Consider the following 21,190-nt stretch of genomic DNA (forward strand, 5'->3'; position numbering starts at 1 on the left):
AGGAAGGAAAGGAAGGAAAGGAAGGAAAGGAAGGAAAGGAAGGAAAGGAAGGAAGGAAGGAAGGAAGGAAGGAAGGAAGGAAGAAAGAAAGAAAGAAAGAAAGAAAGAAAGAAAGAAAGAAAGAAAGAAAGCCAGAGTTTCCTGAAAACCCATCTGGGTCTCACCAACGACACCACTAGCCCCATGGAGTGGTGCCCACTCTGCAGCCTGGGCACCTACCTTTCTGCACATCCTGGGGCTTCAGCCTCGCAGGACACAGCACCCACTCAGGCCCCATCCCCTTTCCTCAGCTCATGTTTCCCAGGAAGAGTGACAACAGCCCCGTTACTTCTGACATGCTCCAGAGGACAAGGCAGAGGATCGCAATCTACAGACAAGCCTTCACCATAGTGACACCTTGTCTCACACACAGAACAACCAAACAGGTGAAAGGCTGTTTCTGTCAATGTTTACCCAAGGATGCCGAGGCCGAAGCTCAGCACAGCCCAGTGATGTGGGGCTCACTCCAGACAGCTGACTTCCACGCTCAACTGTGCCATCCTCAGAGGACGCCCACTCTGAACAGAAAGCAGTGCTCGTGAACCACCGACCACCATGCAAGCTGGGCTTATGTGAGGAGCCAATGCCAGGCTCTACCTGCAGTCCCTTAAAAAACTCTCAAGGGGCTGGAGAGATGCTCAGCGTTCAAGACTGGTGGACGCCCTTGCAGAGGCCCAGATTGGATTTCCAAGCAGCCACATGCTGGCTCACAAACATCTGCGACTCCAGCTCTAGGGGACTGGTCACCCGTTTCTGGCCTTAGTAGGCACTGCAAGCAAAACACCACAGGCATAAAAACATAAAAATAAAAATAATATGATTGTAAGTAAGCGGCATGCAGTGCTGTAAAGAAACTAAACCGAGGCCTGGGCTACAGCTTCGCTGTAAAGTGCTGGGCTGTCGAGCACCAGCGTTACATAAAGACGGGTGCAGGAGGCGCAGACGTGTTTACCACGGGTTCAAGGGCAGCCTGGGCAGCAGAGTGCGAACTGCCCCAAATGAATAAATAAATAAAACAAACAAGTGGGTGGAGTAGAGGCTAAAACACCATGCTAAGTGAAGACCACAGCCCCTGGGCCATGCCGAGAGAACTCAGGGGCTGAGTTTCAGATGTCTGTGGCTGCCAAGTGACTGGCCTAGTGACCTAGCTCCATGCACAGCATCTTGCCAGCCCTGCCTTTGGGGCAGTATGATCACACCAGGGCACATACAGAGGGCTAAGGGAGGTATCCTTCTGCAGGGCTCTGTGCTAGCTGGTTTCCTAGGAGACTGTCTTGGCAAGGCATGCACTTACCCTCGCCAACCCCTCTCCTCTAACAGGTCTCTGAGGCCTTTGGTGGGAGGGTGCCCTGGGCTTCTATGTTGAGGATGAGGATGGGGTCAAGACACGTATTACAGATAGGGTGAAAGAGCAGCTACTGTCTGTCAAATGCTAGACCCACCCTTAACTCAGCTGCCTTAGCTGGAGACTGTTAGGTCTGTTTTACAGATGGAGAGTTGGGGATGAAACTGATGAGCATGCACCTGAAATCCTCCAGTGAGGCTGGGGGCGTGGCTCAGGGGTGGAGCTCCTGTCTAAAATCCTCCAGTGAGGCTGGGGGCGTGGCTCAGGGGTGGAGCTCCTGTCTAAAATCCTCCAGTGTTGGGGCCATGGCTCAGGGGTAGAGTATCTGTCTAGAATTCTCCAGTGAGGGACTGGAGTTTGGGGTGAGATAAATATCTCCCCAGTACCCTTAAATCTACAAAAAACAAATAAAACAAAAAACAAGAAACCTAACCCTTTGTATACGAGGAGGCTTGGCCTGTCGGGAGGGGGCAGCAGTGACAGAGACTCCAGGTGGTTGCTGGGGTACATGGTTACCCACTTGCCCGCTACTGAGGTATCTTCCTTTCTTCTCAAAGAAGCTCAGCCAAGCCTAGCACTGGACTCCAAAGTGGCAGGAGATATCTTACCTAGGGAGTCCAGCCCTGTCCTAGAAAACCACATGTTCCTTAACTAAGCTTTCACATATCCCAGAGGAACAGCCGTAGGCTGGGATGGAAGACATGGACATCAATTCCCAAACAGCCAAACACAACATAACCCTGTCCCAGGCAGTGTTTGAGCAGTCCAGTGCCTGGACACAGGCCCTCCAGCACACCAGGAGCCCCTCTCCCAGCTCATGTCTCAGGATGGGAACACAAGTTAGTGTCTGGACCACCAGGCTGAGGATTGGTTAACCTGCCCCTGCCGCCGGCTCATGCCAGACTGCCTGGGGATGGGGATGGGGATGGGAAAACCACACTCGAGGGACTGCAGCCAGGATCCCTGTCCTTGGCATGAGGATACCTGATCCTGTTGTCTTTCACAAGCCTAGAGAAAGCCGGAGGAAAGCACTTCTGAGAGAGGATGAAAGACAAAGCTTGCATCATTTTTAAAATCTTGAGGCAGGCAATGGCACTTAGTGGGGAGCCAATTTCCTGGACTATGCAATGTGCTGACCCCCATCTCCTGTGCTGCCAAACAGCCTGTCCTCATGCACTGGGAAGCTGTTACAGGAGGGTCACGTTCAAGGCTTGGGCTCTATACAGCAAGACTTTTTCTCAAGTAATAATACCGCTCTGCCCCCATTGAGGCACAAGACCAGACCTTGCAGGCAAGGAAGAGAAACAGATGAGCCAGCTGGTGTTTTGGAGCTCCTGTCCCCAGACAAAGCTGGGTGGGGTTTGGCTAGACATGCCAGGTCAGGACATGATGTGATTCCTGCACCCACACTGGGATGTGAGGACTCTGAGAATGAGCCTCACCATCTGTGAGGCTCTGCTTCCCAGCACCAGCCAGTTAGGTCAAGTAGACAGTGACCCATGGTGACTTAAAAAGCAAACACGGAAATTGTCTCCAAGAGCCGAGGGTGTAGGCAGCTTGCTGAGCAGGCACCAGGCCAAATAGAAAGAGCGTCGGCACTGAGCATGCTCAGTTTCCTGAACAACATAGTGGGCTGGCTCTGCTTACTTCTGCACTGTTCTGTCTCCTGTCACTCAGGGAGGACACTCAGGTTGTAAGCAAACAACGCAGCACTATACAGAAGGGGCCTGAGCTGAGGGTTGGTGACTGGGGGAGGGAAGAGGGACAGATGACAAAGCTAGAACTGAGGTTCACATAGAACAGCAGATGGCAGTGTTGTCAGTCTGTCACTGTAGTCGCAGCTGACAGGGTTTGCTGGGATCTCCTAGTCATTCCTTGTATCCTCCCCCTTGGAAGCATTTAGCAGTTACACACTGCCCCAAACCATCCCCATCCTGTCTCCTCTCCTCAGCCTCTCAAGACCTTGCTCAAGACCTGATGGCCACAGGGACACTGGTTGTGTCCTGCCCTTCTCCCATTGCTGGACAGGTCAGCTGTGCTCTCACAGTAAGCCCAGGAGGACACAGCACAGGGTTTCTGTCACTGTTTGGGCCTGGACTTCGCAGTTAAGTTAAGGTCAGCAAAGCATCTCCTGGTCAAGTGGCCACTCTGCCACCTCTGTGCTCTGCTCTCTGGGATCACTGTGCTCTGGGGCAGGGTGAGCCCAGATGACTATGGAACAGAAAACACAATGACCTATATGATCCACATTGGTTTATAGGACTAGATATATCTTCTGTCCGGTTTTTTGTTTGTTGGTTGGTTCTCTCCTCGACCCCATGAGACAGGATCTCTCAGTGTGACCAGCCCTGGTTGGCCTGGAACTCACTCTGTAGAGTAGGCTGGCCTCAAACTCAGAAACCTTCCTGCATCATGCATGCCTGCAAACAGTCCAGGACTGAGCGACTGCATTTGCCCCTACTACTCCACTCTGGTGGGTTAGGGATGAGGGGGCAACAGCTCACAAGACAACAATGTTGGGGCGTTAGGTGCAGAGCACACCCTTACCATGTGGGAGGCTTTGGGTTCCATCCTCAGCATCCTTTACTGTCAGACTCTGGCTACCCACCTCCCAGGGTAGTGGGAGGGCAACCTGTCCCCAACCTGTATGTGTATGTCTGTCACCTTCTCAGTGACAGGGTTTGCAAGCCTACTGTGGGTCCTATAGGCACAGCCATCAGAAGCCAATCACCATCTGTCTGCCAATGATAAGGGCGGTTGTCTTTTCCAGATCAGAGTTTGGTGTGTATGGAATGGTGGCTGTTGCCTGCTAACCCTGACTGCCTGCCAGCTTCAAAGATAGACAGGAACTCCTCACTCCGTGCTCTGGGGACTGTGACTGTCACACTGGCTGGGAACTCTAAGCATGCCTCACAGTCACGCAGATCTCAAAAGACTGAGACATCTCGGGTCATAGCACACCTGCCAACCCAGCACTTGCCTCTAAGGCAAGTTCAAGGACAACTGGGTGGGATACATGGCAAGTTCCAAGCCAGCTTGGGTGACATAGCAAGACTCTGTCTCGAAGATGAAGAGTACAAAGCAGAGTGGGGAGACATATAGCTCAGTGGGGGATTGCTTGTGTCACACTGCTTGTCTCTGGGCTCCAGCTCCACTACTGAAAAGAAGAAAAAAAGAAAGAAGGAAAGGAAACAGGAAAAGAAAGGCCAGCGAGAGACTTGTTGCCAAGCCTGATGAGCAGTTCAGTCTCTGGAACCCCCCTGGAGAACTGAGGACTGACTCCTGCTAGTTGGCCTCCAACCCCCACCACATGCTGCAGCATACACACACCCTCCCCCACCACAACAAATAAATAACTGTACAAGGAGACACTGTCCTCTGCTCTCGCCCGCCCACAGTCACAGTGACCCTTGGCTATGCTATGACATAAGCCGAGGCACTCAAGCCCCGATGCTGTTCCCCTCAGTTACTGCTCCTCACCGCCAAAAGCCCACGTTCTCACCACACAGAGTGCAGACCAGAGATGCGCCTGCCCACGCAACACTGACTCAACGGTCAGGTAGCTAAACTACCTGGACATATTCAACTCCACATCTTCATGCTCTGCTCTGCTAGGAAAATTCTCTGCATCCTCTGACGCTCACCCTAAAAATCCCATCCTCACTGTCCCCAGCATCACCTGTGCCATGAGTACTCAGTGACTCCTCTACTCCTTTCTACTTGGTTGGCACTTAGGCTGGGGGCAGTCCTGGAAGGCCAGGGCCTAGCAAGGGCCCAGACTGCAACACCTACATGATGCCTTAGCCTTTGCAGCCCTGTTCCTGCCCGTGCGCATGTCTCCATTGCTGCCCAATGCAGCTCTTCATCGTGCTAAGCCTTCCCCAGATGGGGGCAGATCATGCTGCTGCTGTGACAAGACAGACATCACATGTGAGCTCTCTATACCTGTTTGTCCGTCCATCACTATACACCTGGGCAAGTGATGTGTGCTGTGAGTGTGCTCCCTAACAAGGAGGCAGGTGGGCATCAGACCCTTTCACAACCAATGGACCAAACGGGCCATGCACCTCCCCAGCCTGGTGCTCCCTTACCATCTTCCTGCTTGTTTGTTTGTGAGACAGGTCATACTGTGTAGCCCTCGCTGGCTTTGAACTCAGAGATCCTCCTGCCTCTGCCTCCCCAGCACTGGGCCTGAGGGAACGTGCCTCCATGGCCAACCTTTTGAGAAAGGGTCTTATATACGGCCTTCAGTACAACTACATAACCGAGGGTGACTATGATCTCCTGATCCTCCTGCTTTCCCAGCCTGAGTGTTGAGAGGACATTTTTTTTTTTAAAGATTTTTTTTTTTTTTTTTTTTTTTTTGGTTTTTCGAGACAGGGTTTCTCTGTGTAGCCCTGGCTGTCCTGGAACTCACTCTGTAGACCAGGCTGGCCTCGAACTCAGAAATCCGCCTGTCTCTGCCTCCCAAGTGCTGGGATTAAAGGCGTGCGCCACCAACGCCCGGCTTTTTTAAAGATTTATTTTTATTTTATGTATATGAGTATGCCGTAGCTGTCTTCAGATACACCAGAAGAGGGCATCAGATTCCATTACAGATGGTTGTGAACCACCATGTGGTTGCTGGGAACTGAACTCAGGACCTCTGGAAGAGTAGTCAGTGCTCTTAACCACTGAGCCATCACACTAGCCCCAGGAGGATACTTTTACCTGTTCCCTGCCATGTTTAAGTGCTGTCTGCTCTGGGGAAAGGCCTGGGAGGCAGCAGATGGCCCTCCCAATATGCTGGGAGCTGGGACAGTTTTCCCCAGGTGATATGAGGGGACCATGAAATACAGAGGAGGATGCAGTGGCTAAGGGGCAGGGACTCTATGGTCCACCCCTGCACTGAACTGTTGGGCACTTCCAAGGCCAGTGGTCACAGGATCCATGGACGAGAGCTGCAAGTTTATACCCACCAACTCTGAAGAAAAGAAAGCCATACCTGAGCAAACTGTGAACGGTCATTTGTGCTGTTTTTCTTGTCCTAGGTCCCAAAACAATAGTGAGTCCAATTCCCAGCAAGCACATGGTGGCTCACAACCATCTGTGACAGCGCTTACACTGTTTCAGCTTCTAAATGACCTAAGAGGATATGCAGTCTTGGGACCTAGTGAGCTCAGGCCTGACACACAGCTACTCAGAGGGCTGTAGCAGGAGGATCAAGTACAAGGCCAGGGGCTAGACAGACAGCTCTGAGGTTAAAAGCACTAGTTGTCCTTGACATCCGGGGTTTGACTCCTAACACCCACCTCACAACCATCTGCAGTTCCAGGATATCTGATACCAGGTTCTTTCCTCTGCTGGCACCAGGCATCGTGAGAGGTACATAAACACACATGTAAGCAAAACATTCATACACAAAAAATAAAGACTTCAAGCCAGGCAGTGGTGGTGCATGCCTTTAATCCCAGCACTTAGGAGGCAGAGGCAGGTGGATTTCTGAGTTCCAGGCCAGCCTGGTCTACAGAGTTCCAGGATAGCCAGGCTTACACAGAGAAACCCTATCTTGAAACCGCCCCCCAAAAAATAAATAGATAAAAATTAAAAAATAGCCGGGCGGTGGTGGCACACACCTTTAATCCCACCACTTGGGAGGCAGAGGCAGGTGGATTTCTGAGTTTGAGAGTTCGAGGCTAGCCTGGTCTACAGAGTGAGTTCCAGGACAGCCAGGGCTACAGAGAGAAACCCTGTTTCAAAAAAACAAAACAACAAAAAAAATTAAAAAATAAAGACTTCAAGGCCAACCTGGGCTACAGTGTGAGCTCATACATAGCTCAATGGAAGAGCACTGCCTAACACACACAGTGCCCGGGGTTCCACCCCCAGAACCACAGAAACAAAGGCAAGAGGACTATGGGGAAAGCCGGGCATAGTAGCACACACCTGGGATCCCAGCTTTGGGAAGGTTGGGAAGGTTGAGGCAGGAGGATAACAAATTCAAGGATAATCTGGTTTACATGGTGGAAACCTTGTCAGAAAGGAAAGAAAGAAGGAAGTTGGGGAGGAAGGGGGAACGTGAGAAGGGAAGGAGAAAGAGACAAAGACACCAAGTTTTAGGGAGCAGCATAGGAGTCTGGAAGTCCTCAGCACGATGCAACTAACTCCTTCTCTGACTGGAGAATGTGTGTTTGTCTTTCTGTTTTGAGACAGGATCTCAAGTAGCCCAGGCTGGCCTCTAGCCAGGTACATAGTAGAGAATGGCATTGAATTCCTGCTCCTCCTGCCTTAGCCGCCCAATGCTGAGGCGCTGAATGCAAGAGTCTCACACCCAGATGTTTTTAATAGTTTTTTTAAAAAAAACAAGTCTCGCCATGTGGGTCAAGCTGACCTTGAATCTCGGGGCTCCTCCTACCTACCCCTCCTCAGTCATACAATTGCTTTCCCTTGCCTGGCTGAGCCCAGTGTTTCTGTCAGCAGGATGGCTGTGAGGAGCCATCACACGTATCCTGTGGGCAGCTCTAGGAGGCCCTGTCCACACTCCTGCTTTCACTCCTGAAGCAGCCATCATGAACTACCACATCTCAGGTGATGTGAGAGTGCAGAGAAGTGTCTTCTGTTTGGCTAGGAAGTCTGGTGGACATGCTGGCAGGACCAGCTCCCACTGGACGTATCTGGAGGTATCAGGATAGTCTGTCCTAGGCCTGGTTGCTGTCAACAGCCCTGGAGGGTCTTGGCTTATGGCCCCGTTGTATCCTGCTGGCCCTCTGCCTCACAGTGTCTCTGTGACATCTCTCTTTCTCCTGAGGATGCCAGGTGTGAGGTTCTGGACATCCTTGGGTACACGTCAAGACCCTTGTGGGTGCCTGCTGGCGACAACAGTCCACAACATATACATGTTCCTCTATGTACACAGACTTAGGCAAAATCTCACATGTAAGTCAGAACGATAAAATTTTCTTTTGTGCCTTTTGAGAAAAAGTCTTGCTATATGGCCCAGGTTGGACTTGATCTCCGGGAAGCACAAGCCCCCGCTTCCCAAGTGCTGGCTGGCATTACAGAGAAAGCTTAATAGCCAACAATGAAACAACAGAATGACGGACTGTAGTAAAGTGGTGTCCTTCTCCTCTGCTCCCTCCACAGAACAAAAGCCTCTGGGAAGTGAGCAGGGCTGCAGACAGTCACAGCAAAAGGTGCCTCAGTAAGAAAACAGATGTCCACAGGCACATTTAAAAATAGCATAATGACCCGGGAGAATCAAGAGGGACAACATTCTACTTCTCCACCCTGTTACTTGTTACTTTTTAAAATATACTTTCTTCTCTCACGACATAATTTTCTTTTTATTTTATTTACATATATACACACACACACACACACACACACACACACACACACACACACACATATTTCAGACAGGATTTTTTTTTTGAGACAAAAGCTGTCTAGCCCTGGTTGTCCTGAAACTTACTGAATAGACCAGGCTGGCCTAAAATGCATAGATATCCTCCTGCCTCTGCCTCCCCAGTGCTGAGATTAAAAGTGTGTACCATCATGCCTGGTTTTTTTCTTTTTTTCTTTTTTGTTTTTGTTTTGTGTTTGTTCTTTAGATAGAATCTTATTATGTAGCCCAGGCTAGTCTGGAATGTTCTATAGTCCGGCCACAACATTCTGGAATCACAGACATATAGCACCACAATCAGAGACTCTTACTTCTTAGGCATTTAATACTTAAAGTTAAAAATGCATTCTGGGGCTGGAGAACAGGCTCAGTGGTTAAGAGCACTGGCTGCTCTTCCAGAGGACACAGCTTCCATTCACTCCCAGCACCTACATGGCAGCTCACAACCATCTGTAACTCCACTTCCAGGAGATCTGATACCTTCTTCTGGCCTCTCCTGGCACTGGGCACTTGAGGTGCACAGACACATGCTGGCAAAAACCTTATAGACCAAAAATAAAATATCTTTTAAAAATAAAGCTTTTGACTGCATTTCTGAGTCCAGAAAGATGGCTTGGTGGGTACTGGAGTTCTAGGTATATGAGAGGGGTCAGCAGGTAAAGGGTGTAAGGCAGTGCTCCAATTGTGATCCCTGAGTTCCACCCCAGAGCCCACACAGTAGAAGGAAGAACCAACTCCCACAAGTCCTCTGGTCTCCATCAACCCCTGTCACATGCACCCCACTCACACATCCACCCCATCCTCCCACAAATAAATACATGAATGTAATTTTAAAAAATTCAAAGAGGACCTGAGTTCAAATCCCAAATACCTACAGGAAAACCCAGGCATGGCCCTGTATGTCTGTAACTCCAACATTGGGTTGCAAAACCAGGAGAATCCCAGGAGCTTGGTGGCCACCTGGCAGCAGAAGAGGGCATGGATTCAGCTGGAGCTGGTGAGTCGCCATGTCTTCTGAAAATGTAGCTCTAGCCTGTATATCTTCTTGTCCTTTAGACAGAGTCTCACTACTTTGCCACAGCTGGCCTGGAACTCTCCATACAGACAAGGGTGACCTCAAATGCATAGAGATCTGACCGCCTCTGCTCCCTGGGAGCTGGGAATAAGGTTTGGGTGCAGACACCTTTACCCACTAAGTCACTTCACCAGGTTTCAAAGAAATGGATATTTTGTAGCTGGGCAGCGGTGGTACACTTCTTAATCCAGCACTCAGGAGCTAGAGGCAAGTGAATATCTGTGAATTCTAGACCAGTCTAGTCTACAGAATGAGTTCCAGGGCAGCCAGGGCTATGGAGAGAAATCCTGTCTCACAAACAAATAAACAGATAACAAATGGAACTGGGAGCATAGCTCCCTGGTAAAATGCTTGCCTAGTGGCCAGCAAGCCCTGGCCTTCATTGCAGCACCAAAACAACAGGTAAGTAGTTCCTCTTGTGTGTGCACGGGTATGTGCACAGTATATATGCATGTTTGCTCGGGGTGTATGCATGTGTGTGCATGTGTCTATGTGCATACATGCATGCATTTACACGTGTGTCCTTGTCAGCTGCCTCCTCCTTCAGTCACTCTTCACCTTATTTATTTATCCCAGAACTTGGCAGGTGGAGGCAGGAGGAATTAGACATTAAGCCCAATTTCAATTACTTAGGTAGTTCGAGGTCGGCCTGAGCTATATCAGACCCTGTCTCAGGCTGTCTCAAAAATCAATAAGGCTTGGTGTGGTTAAGCATAACTTTAGTCCCAGCAACCAGGAAAGCAGAGGCCAGCTTTGTCTATACAGAGAGTTCCAGGCCGGCATGTTTGTGTATCACTTGTACCTGAGGAAGCTGAACCTGGGTCCTTTGGAAGAGCAACAGGTGCTCTTAACAGTTCCTCTCGGTCTAGTCCAGCGGCTCTCAACTAGTGGATCAGGACTCCTTTGGGGCTTACATATCAGATTTCTTACATAACATATAATTACATTACAATCCACAACAGCAGCAAAATTACACTTATGAAGTAGCAACAAAATGTTATGGTTGGGGGTCACCACAACATGAGGAACTGCATTAAAGGGTCACGGCATGGGAAAGTGAAGAACCACGGCCCTAGCATTATTTCTTGAACCATATTTCTCCCATTGGCTTAGAGCTTGAAGTGTTAAGCTAGGCTGGAGGCCAGCATTCACTGGTCTCCACCTCCCCACCTGGGGGTTTTATGGGTTGAACTAAGGTCCTCGAATTTGCACAACAAGCAATGTGGTCAGCCATCTTCCCAGACTCACCGTTGTTTTTCTTGGGGTTTCTTATCCTAAAATATCAAGACCCGAATTGGAGTACTGTTCGGGGTCAGAGCACTTGGCAAACATAGGTGATTTTCATCTTCTGTGTTAAAGGTAAACCAATCCCAGCACCCACACCCTGGGACAACAGGTCACACCCTGACTCCTCTCCAAGATTTTTCTGAGCACTTTGCAGAGAGGGATTGTGAGATCCTGACCTTTCACCTCACTGTGGAAGAGGATCTAAAGTTTGTTGTGAGGCCTGCTTCCTGAGCCAGGACACTGAAGGGGACAGATCAAAGGCTTTCCAGCACTACTGCTAACCTGTCCCAGGGCAGACCTGAGCCCTTAATCCTGTCTGAACTAGCTACTGGAGGAAGCAGGCCTTCCACCTTCTCTTTGAGAGAACAATGGCCGGTTAAGTCTCCTTGGCCTGGCCCTGGTAGCTGAACCTAATCATGAAGACGGGGTGCTGGGGGGCTGCACAGCTGGGGCCTGACCCACACATGCACATTCCCACTGGCTGCTCTAGAGGCCACAGCTTGGAGAGTCACCAGTGAGGGACCTGCTACTAATCTGGCCTCACTGCAGCAAGAACCTATACAAACCTCATAGTCAGCTATAATCTTGTTATTTATTTATATGTGTACACTGTAGCTGTCTTCAGACACACCAGGCAACTCTTATGAAGAACAACATTTAATTGGGGCTGGGCTACAGGTTGAGAGGCTCAGTCCATTATCATCAAGACAGGAGCATGGCAGCATCCAGACAGAGCTGGGGCTGGAGGAGCTGAGAATTCTACCTCTTCATCCAAAGGCAGACAGGAGAAAACTGGTTTCCGTGCATCTACGACAAGGGTCTTAAAGCCCATCATGCCCACAGTGACACACTTCCTCCAACAAGGTCACACCTCCAAATAGTACCACTCACTGAGCCAAGCATATTTAAACCACCACAGCCACCATGTGGTTGCTGGGAATTGAACTCAGGACCTATGGAAGAGCAGTCAGTGCTCTTAACTGCTGAACCATCTCTCCAACCCAATCTTGCAATTTTTGATATCTGAAGGTTTTTGTTTTTGTTGTTGTTGTTTTTACTTTGCCTGACACAGGGTCTCAGGTAACTGAAGACCTTGAACTTTCTGTGTAGCTAAAGACGGCCTTGAACTCTCATACTCCTGTCTCCTCCTCCTAAATGCTGTGGTGGTAGTGGGCATAAAATGGGCACTTCTGGGGATTGTTGGTTGTTTCGTTTTACTGAAACAAGCTCTTACTATGTAGTCTAAGCTGGTTTCAATATTGTCTCAGTTTCCCTCATCTGGGACTGCAAGCTTTACCACTATACTCAGGTGACTGTAGCTAATTTTTTATTGTTTTGTTATAATAGAGTCTTGCTATGTATTGCAGGCTGGCCTTGAACTCATTACCCTCTGGCATCAGTCTCCCTGGTACTAGGATCACAGGAGTGCATAGCATGGCTAACAATACTGATTTATTGGAAATGGTCTCACTCTGCAGCCTTGGTTGTTCTAAAAGTCATTACATAGACTAGGGTGGCCTCAAACTCACAAAGATCCTCCTTCCTCTACCTTCCAAGGGCTAGAATTAGATACACCATTGCTAGCACTTACTGAGATTTAAACTACCTGTATCACTTATGTCACCAGAATCTAACGTTATGTACACATACCATACATGTGTATATAAATGAATGTGCCCAGAGGGGCTGAGCAGATGGTTCAGCAGGTAAGAGCTCTTGCTGCAGGCAAATGTGAAAACCCAAGTTCAAATCTCCAGCACCCATGTAAAAAGCCAGGCATGCTCGCTGGAGCAACAGCAGACATCCTGCCCTGGCCTCTGTGTGTCTGTGTGCCTTATTCACATACACGAAACTCATACACACACATACATGCAAACAGCTCATAGAAACAACCATACATATAAGTACATACTTACTCCACACACATATTATAATTTTCTTTTGCAAGGTTGGGGCGAAACCCAAAGCTTTGAAAATACTAAGGAAGTATTCTTCTACTGAGCTGTACCCCATGACCTTGCTTGAAATCAAATGGAAAGTCTCAAAGGCTACAGTTTCCACAGGAGAAGCTGAAGGTGACATGACCAGGAGGAACATTCTGGCACTATTCTCAGTGAAGGGAGAGACCACTGAGAGTGACAGCCCTGGGCCAGGCTTACAGGAAATAAGACCTTTATTGATTTTCCACAACAAAACCACTGTCCTCCTTCTATGCTACACAAATGGAAATTGGACTCAGAACTAAAAAACTGCCAGAAAAATCTTTCTTCCCCAACTCAGGGCCCTACCTTTTTGCATTGAAGCTTTAAGCAGTTGCCCTCCCAACTCTGAGAAGTATCTCCTTACTGCAGAACAGCAGCAAGGAGCTTGTGCAGGTCATGGAGAAGGCCTGGTCTGACCACAACCAACAGCGCCCCAGATGTTCAGCAGCGCCCCCCCCCCCTCCAACCCCCGCCTGCCTCCACACCCGCCAAAGCCTGGAGACACAAGCCCAGGCAGCCACCTAGGGGCAGTCCCTTCTAGCTAAGTATTTCCGGATCAATCAGTCACGACTTGGGAGAAATGCCTGGGAATGAGGTGGAGTATGGTGGGGGCTCCCCTCCTCCACTAACTTCAGAGAGATAAACACCAGCAAGCAGTCTTTGACAGGAGGTAGCTTGCAGACAGGGCTCAAGGGAGACAGACAGAGCCTGCTGCAGCACTTCAGGGCTTCAGACTTCTGGTTGGTGAAATGGGGATTGTTCTGAGCATCAGGCTGATGGCATTATTCTAAATCCAGAAATGACTCGAAAGCTGTCCAGCCCTGGGTTTTTGTTTGCTATTGGACTTTGAGACAGAGTCTTTGTGTACCCCAGGCTGGACATGAACTCCAGATCCTCCTGCTTTCACTGCCAACTGCTGAGATGACAAGCGTGTATCCCCATACCTGGTTTATGTGGTACTAGGAACAGAACCCCAAACTTCAAACAAGCACTCTACCAACTCAGCCCCAGTTTATGCACTGTTTGCTCACTAGTTTTCTTTCTTTTCTTTTTGTGAAACAAGGTCTTAAAGAACCCAGGCTACTGCAAATTCACTATGTATGTAGCCAAGGTAACGTTGAACTTCTGATCCTATCTCTACCTGTCCAGTCCTGGGATGACTCATAAATATCATCATGCTGTGTCAAGAAGTGATTATAGTGGAAAAAATATATATATATATGTAGCGTGTGTGTGTGTGTGTGTGTTTGCCAATGCACTACAGAGCCCATATGGTGATCAGAGGACACTTTTGGCAGTCAGTTCCCAAAAACTCAGTTTGCTGAGCCATCTTACCTGCCCTCAAGCATTCTTTATAAGAGTTCAAGGACAACCTGGGTGACAGCGAAAGACCTTGACTCCAAAACTAATCAATCAATAAATACAATAAAATGAAAAACTAGAAATAAATTATAAAGTCCTGTTAAAACAATAACAGACCAGGTGGTAATGTACCTTTAATCCTGGCACTTGGGAGGCAGAGGCAGGGAGATCTGTGAGTTCCAGGCCAGTTGGCTCTAAACAGTGAAACCCTGTCTCCAAAAGCAAACAACCCCACGCCAACTACACAGGGGACGAAAAGAAAAAAATAAAAAATTTAAAACCACAAGTTAGGTGGACTTTGCTTTGGGAGTGAAGCGATGGTTGCGCGACAGGGACGGGGAGAGGCACGCAGGTGCACATGTGTAGAACAGAGCAGCCGCAGCCGGGTGGCACCCAAAGCTTGGACCCGAAGCTTCCACCCGAGTTCCGAAGGAGACACGCAGCGGACTGAGGAAGATCAGGTCAGGGAGGCACGCGTGTGGGGTGCGTAAGCGGCCACTTCGGCCTCACAGGGGTTGTCACTCGTAGGGCAGCTCGGTGTGAAATCAGGGTTCGGCCTGGCCGTGGGTACCCCGAGGACGCGCGAAACACAGTGTGTGTGAGGGGATCTGTCACCTCTCCATGCTCACGACACTGCTGTCACAACGAAACGGCCCCATGCTGCGCTTCCTCCCAGCCCGGGCCGCGAGAACCCCGCCACCCCGCGTCGCTCCCTGGCGCCTGCGCTCCTTGGGTCGCGCTCACCTGCCCGGACGCGTCGCCGCCGCCGCCGCCGCCGCTGCCGCTACTGCCACAGCCGCCACAGCCGCCGCAGCCCCGCCTCGCGCGGGCCCGAAGCTCGAGGTCCGGGAGGGGCCCAGGTCCTGACGCCATTGGCCACGCCCTGACCAATCAGCGCCGGAGACGGCAAGAATTGGTAGGCATGACGCAAACGGGCATCCTTTCGGACCAATCGTTAAAGAAAGGGGCGAGGCTACGTGGAGGGGCGGCCCTGGTTCTTCCGAGCGTTCCACACCGGGTTCGAGGCGGAGAGGCCTGGTGGGGAGGCGTGCAAGAATGGAACCCGCGGAAAATGGGCAGAGCTCCCGGCCAATTGCCAAGGGGCATAGGCGGAGCTAAGAGGAGAGGAGGCTCTTGTTCTCTGAGGGGTCGGGGCACAAGGAGACAGAAGCGAGGATTGGATTTTGCAGAAAACAAGCAACGCTTTTGACCAATAACTGAAGGGAGGGGCGGGGCCTGGAGACAGCCGAGTAAGTAGGTGCGCTGGGCAAGGGCGAAGCGCGAGGATCGGAGGGTGTACCCCGGGGGGCGACGATGATTGATTGCGACACTAAAGATGTACAGGTCCTGGGACCAATAGCAGAAGCCGCAGGCGGTGCAACTTCCAAGGGTGAGCGCGCCAGGTGCAAACTCTAATGATTCTGTCTGCCCGGGATGATCTGGTATGTTCGGCGCAGACTCCTCAGGTTCCCACGGAGCGCAGAAGCTTTACTCTCCCCTGAACTTAGACCTTGACAGTTGAAGGACTCTTGGCTAATTCTCAGCCCGTCCCTCTCTTACAGCTCCCCTGCAGATGACACAAAGGGCAGAAACTCAGATCACTCAGCCTTCCTCTGCTACTCCAGCTCGTGTGCAAAACATGGGAAGCAAAAGTGCAACCCTGCTGATGCGATCTATTTGACTTTCTGAAAGTGACGTCCCTGTGTCCAAGCTTTATCCTTCACGAGATCTTATGACATCCCTGTAGGACCTGTCCTTGCTAACTCGTTGGTGAATTAACCGAACAATAAACACAACCACAGGTCAAAGGGAACGCAGAAACTAACACCGAGAGGTCAAGCTCTTGACCAAGGTTACAGAGCACTTATGTTGAAGCTCTGAACTCCTCAGAAGGGGTAATAAGGCAGTGGGGAACTGAGTTATTCAGCCTGCTCAAGCCTTGGGCACAGCAATCCTTAGGCTCCATCTTGCCTCCTCGAATCCTTTGTGGAAACAGAACAAAGGAACCCAGTAAGATGGCTCAATGGGTAAATGTTAATCCCACAGATAGAGGAGAAAGACCACTGACCCAAATCATGGCCAAGAAAATTAAAGCAAGCAATTAGTTAAAGCAAGCTTTTTAATTTAATGGGTTGTCTCTCCCTAAAGGCCAGGTTTAAGACATGGGGAAGATACGTTTGTTTTATTTTTGGTGTTTGTTTTGTTTTTTGTTTTTGTTTTGAGACAGTGTCTCACTATGTAGCCCTGGTTGTCCTGAAACTCACTATGTAGACTAGACTGGCCTTGAACACACAGAGATCTAACTGCCTCTGCCTCCCGAGTGCAGTGGATCAGGAAGAGTGCCACTAAGCTGGGTCAGAAGATTAGGTCTTTATAACTCAGGGATTCCAAATGGAGGATTTGGCAGACAAATAGGGTCACAGAAGCAGAGCATAAAGGTTACAAGTTGGTCACAACACCCAGTGGGAACAGAGACATGGTTGCCAGGTGGCCACAACAAGGTCATCACAACATCCTTTTGAACTAAGACAGGGTTGCCATTTCCTGGAACAGGTAGTACAGAAAGAACCACTTGTAGTTAAGGTTACAGGTGGGACCTAGCCCAAGCCCTGAGAAACAGAGATGTAACTGTAACCAGGAATGAGCCTGGTTTGTCTTTACTGTAAGATGAGTTTCGAGCCCAAGATGGAAGCTGCTGGGTGCTTCATAAAGACGCTGACCCAATGACCTCAGTTTAATATCCTAACCCATATGGTGGAAAGAGAAAACAGAGTCCCACAAGTTGTCTTTTGCCCTCTCCACACCCATGCTATGGCATGTCCATGCCCAGGGCCCTGCCTCTCTGTGGAGCAGAGGAGGAACAGGCCTTGCAGTTGCCCACAGCTGAGGGACATACACCATCCTATGCTCCTTGTCCCCAGAGCCCTCTCCTCTCTGACTTCCCAATAACATTTCATTAACCTTCCAGACATCGAGAAGACAGAAATGAACTCTTACTTCCCACATGTTTGGGTGGGGCCAGGACCAAGTTTAGCAGTGGAGGATCTTGAGAGGAAGCCAGGCTAAGCTTAATATTACAGATTCAGGTTTCAGAGCTGTGTAAAGCCCTAAACCCTTCATCCCCAATGTTAAAATGGGCAGGCTCACCTCATGCAAGCCACTATCTGCAGGCCACTGTGGGACTCCACATAGACTAATTCACTGTAAACTTCCTGGCAAGAATGAAGATATTCTAAGGAGATGACTCGGAGGTTAAGCCCACTAGACTCATGCAGAGAACCTGAGTTCAGTTCCCAGCACCCACATGGCAGCTCACAACTGTCTGAAACTCCAGTTCCAGAGGATCTAATGTCCTCTTCTGACCTCCACAGGCTTCTGCACACACACGGTGCACATAAATTCATGTGGGTGTACCTACATACACAAGGGAGGCATCTTTGCCCCTCCTTTACCTATCAGACTATTTAAACAAGGACCTCCAAGACATTAGCATTTCCCTAGGGGCCAGGTGGTAGGGGCATATGCCTTTAATCCCAGGACTTGGGAGACAGAAGCAGGCAGATGTCTATGAGTTTGAAGCCAGCCTGGTCTACAGAATGAGTTCCAGGACAGCCAAGGCTATTCAGATATAGAAAAACCTTGCCCCTCCCTCTGACACCCACACAAAAAGAATTTCCCCAGGAACCTAAGCCTGGAGCAACCAACACTAAAACTTAGCATACCTCTGGCAAAGATTCCACACAGTTCCAACATCCTGTCAGACTTCAAGCGAGACTGAAGTTGAGCCAGCAATGGAGCAGCAACAGGCAAAGGACTGTCGCCTGGACAGACCACTTAGCTGGTTACAGTTCTTGCCTTCTATTCAAGTGTGAACCCTGGGCTTGTGAGAAAATGGCTCAGCTAGTAAAGGGGCATTTGCCTCAAAGACCGACAACCCAAGTTCATTCCCTGGGCCCCACACGGTGGAAAGAGAGTACTGACTCCAGAAAGTTGTCCTCCGACCCCCACACATGAACTGTGTCATGTGAGGTGTATACTCCAATAAATCGAATACATACGTAAATAAATGTAATAAAAATTGAATCCTTCACCTCGTATCAGGACCCTAATGGACTTGGGAATCAGCAGACCTGGTAACTTGCTCCCCTACACACTGTACCCTTCATGCTGCCTGTTTGTCAGCGTATAAACCTCTGTGCAGGGGCCAGAGAAGGAAGCTAGTGTCTTGCTGTAGAGCTCTCCACCTTTCCCTGAATCTAGATCTCAAGGCTGCTCTGACAGCCAGTGAGCCCCCAGCATCCTCCTGTCTCTACTCACCTGGTCCAGCCTTACAATGACAACCATGTGCAGCTGTGCCCAGAATGCTTTTCATGTGGGTGCTGGGGCCGAGGACCCGGAGCCTTATGCTTGCACAGCATAGCAAGCCATCTCTCAGCCGTCACACCGTCTTTTTCAGCTCACACAGCCTTTGATGAGACGGTATCACTGCAAGGCCTGCACTGCCAAGCTGTACCTCCCGTGTTTATTTTGACACAGGCTCTCATGTAGCTTACACTGAACTCAAACTTGTTATGTAGCCGAGGATGATCTTGAATTCCTAATTCTCCTGCCTCCGCCTCCTGAGTACTGAGATGACAGCTGTATGCCACCATGTCTGCTTTAAGTGATTTTGCGGATGGAACCCAGGACGTCACACATGCTAGGGGAGCACCAGTCCAACAGAGCCTGGAAGTGCCACCTGAGCCATCGGCCCAGCCTGAGACCTACTCGTGTCTTTAACTGGACCACTGGGGATGAGTGGCTCAGCCTGACTTGTTCTGGCCACCAGAGCTGCTACCAGGCTCCAACCCTAACAGCTCCAGCAACAACAGGGTCAGATGGCCCAGCAAAGAGGATGATGCTCCTATCCAGAGAGCAGAGAGCCTCACTGTGGTCCTACCAGGCTTTGAGGCAGAGGGAGGGAAAGAGGAGAGAGGGATCAGGGAGGGAGGGAGAGAGGGAAGGAGGGGAGGAAGGAGGGAGGGAACGAGGGTCACAGAAGGTAGGGAGGGAGGGAGGGAGGGAGGGAGGGAGGGAGGGAGGGAAGGAGGAAAGCTCCCAGGAGACCTCATGGCTCCCTACTGATGCCAAGTGAGGCAAGGGTCAGGCAGTGGTCCAGCACTGAGCTGCCTCTGCCAGTGGTGCCAGAGGCACCAGCAGGGTCTGGGCATGGCAGCAGTAGAAGCTGACACTTCATTATGGTGCCACAGTGTGGAGCACTTGGCAGGGCTCCCAGCCTCTCTGCATGCTTGGACCCAGGCAAGACACTGTCTCCACTTCCCTCTGTTTCCTCTCCCTCTGGGAATACCCCCCCCCCCCGGGGGGGTATGTCTTCAGTCTTTTGTTGGCCAGGGCCCAGGATCAACAAAAGTCAAAATGTCACCTGCCCAAGACTAGGGAAGGCAAGCTTGGCAGAAGAAGGTGGGGCAGATGGGAAATCCAGGGCCTCAGTGCAGTGTGGCCTTTGGAATGGGTGCAAGTCTTTGTCTCATCTGGAAGATGGGGGGTGGCGGGAGCAATTTCATGACCCTGGAGTCTCAGATATTTGTCAACAATGAAAAGTCGGTAATGGCAGAGAATGGTGGGGAATGCTTGGGATCCCAGCACTGGAGAGGCAGAGGCAGGAGGGGTAGCAGTTCGAGGCTATTCTCTGCCAAGTGAGGCCAACCTGGTTTACAGAGTGAGTTCCAGGAAAGACAGGGCTACACAAAGAAATCCTATCTCAAACAAACAAACAAACAAACAATCCAAAACAAACCTCAAACCAAACAAACAAAACTAAGGCCAGTGGCTGAGAGCACATACAGTTCTCCCAGCAGCCTCAGTTCCCAGCACCCACATCAGGTGGCTCACAGACTGCAGGTCTATTTACTGAGGATCTGATGCCTTTGGCCTCTACAAATGTCTGCACACTGGAGAGAGAGAGAGAGAGAGAGAGAGAGAGAGAGAGAGAGAGAGAGAGAGAGAGAGAGAGAGAGAGAGAGGAAGAAGAGGAAGAAGAAGAAGAAGAAGAAGAAGAAGAAGAAGAAGAAGAAGAAGAAGTAGAAGAAGGGGGGGAAGACAGATATGACTACTCCCTGGAAGAGAAGGTTTGTAGATAGATATGAGGGAGAGTGTAGCCAGCACAAGGACATCTTGGAGAGTCCAGAGTAAATGTGGCCCTAAGCCCAGCCATGTGAGCAGAGACGGGAAGGAAACAAGAAAGGAGCCTCTCCCCTAACAAGGACACACAGTTATATAATGGCTGAGTTATATAGTGACCAGGAGCTTGGTTGGGAGGGAAGCACAGTCCAATGCCTGGACTGCAGAGTTCAGGATAGGGAGTGGGGTGTGCCAACCAGGAGGGCCCTATACTGCAACAGGTAGGGATGAGGGATGCTGGAAGTGTCTGGGGACCAGTGTTTGCTTTGACATGTTAATGAGACCTAACACACATACATGTACGTAATTAAAAATAATAAAAATACTACTTTAAAAATCAAAAGAAGGCCGGGCAGTGGTGGTGCATGCCTTTAACCCCAGCACTTGGGAGGCAGAGGCAGGCGGATTTCTGAGTTTGAGGCCAGCCTGGTCTACAGAGTGAGTTCCAGGACATCCAGGACTACACAGAGAAACCCTGTCTCAAAAAAAAAAAAAGAAAGAAAGAAAGAAAGAAAGAAAGAAAGAAAGAAAGAAAGAAA

This window comes from Grammomys surdaster, unplaced genomic scaffold, assembly GCF_004785775.1.
Source record: "Grammomys surdaster isolate TR1022 unplaced genomic scaffold, NIH_TR_1.0 125429, whole genome shotgun sequence".
NCBI lineage: Eukaryota > Metazoa > Chordata > Mammalia > Rodentia > Muridae > Grammomys > Grammomys surdaster.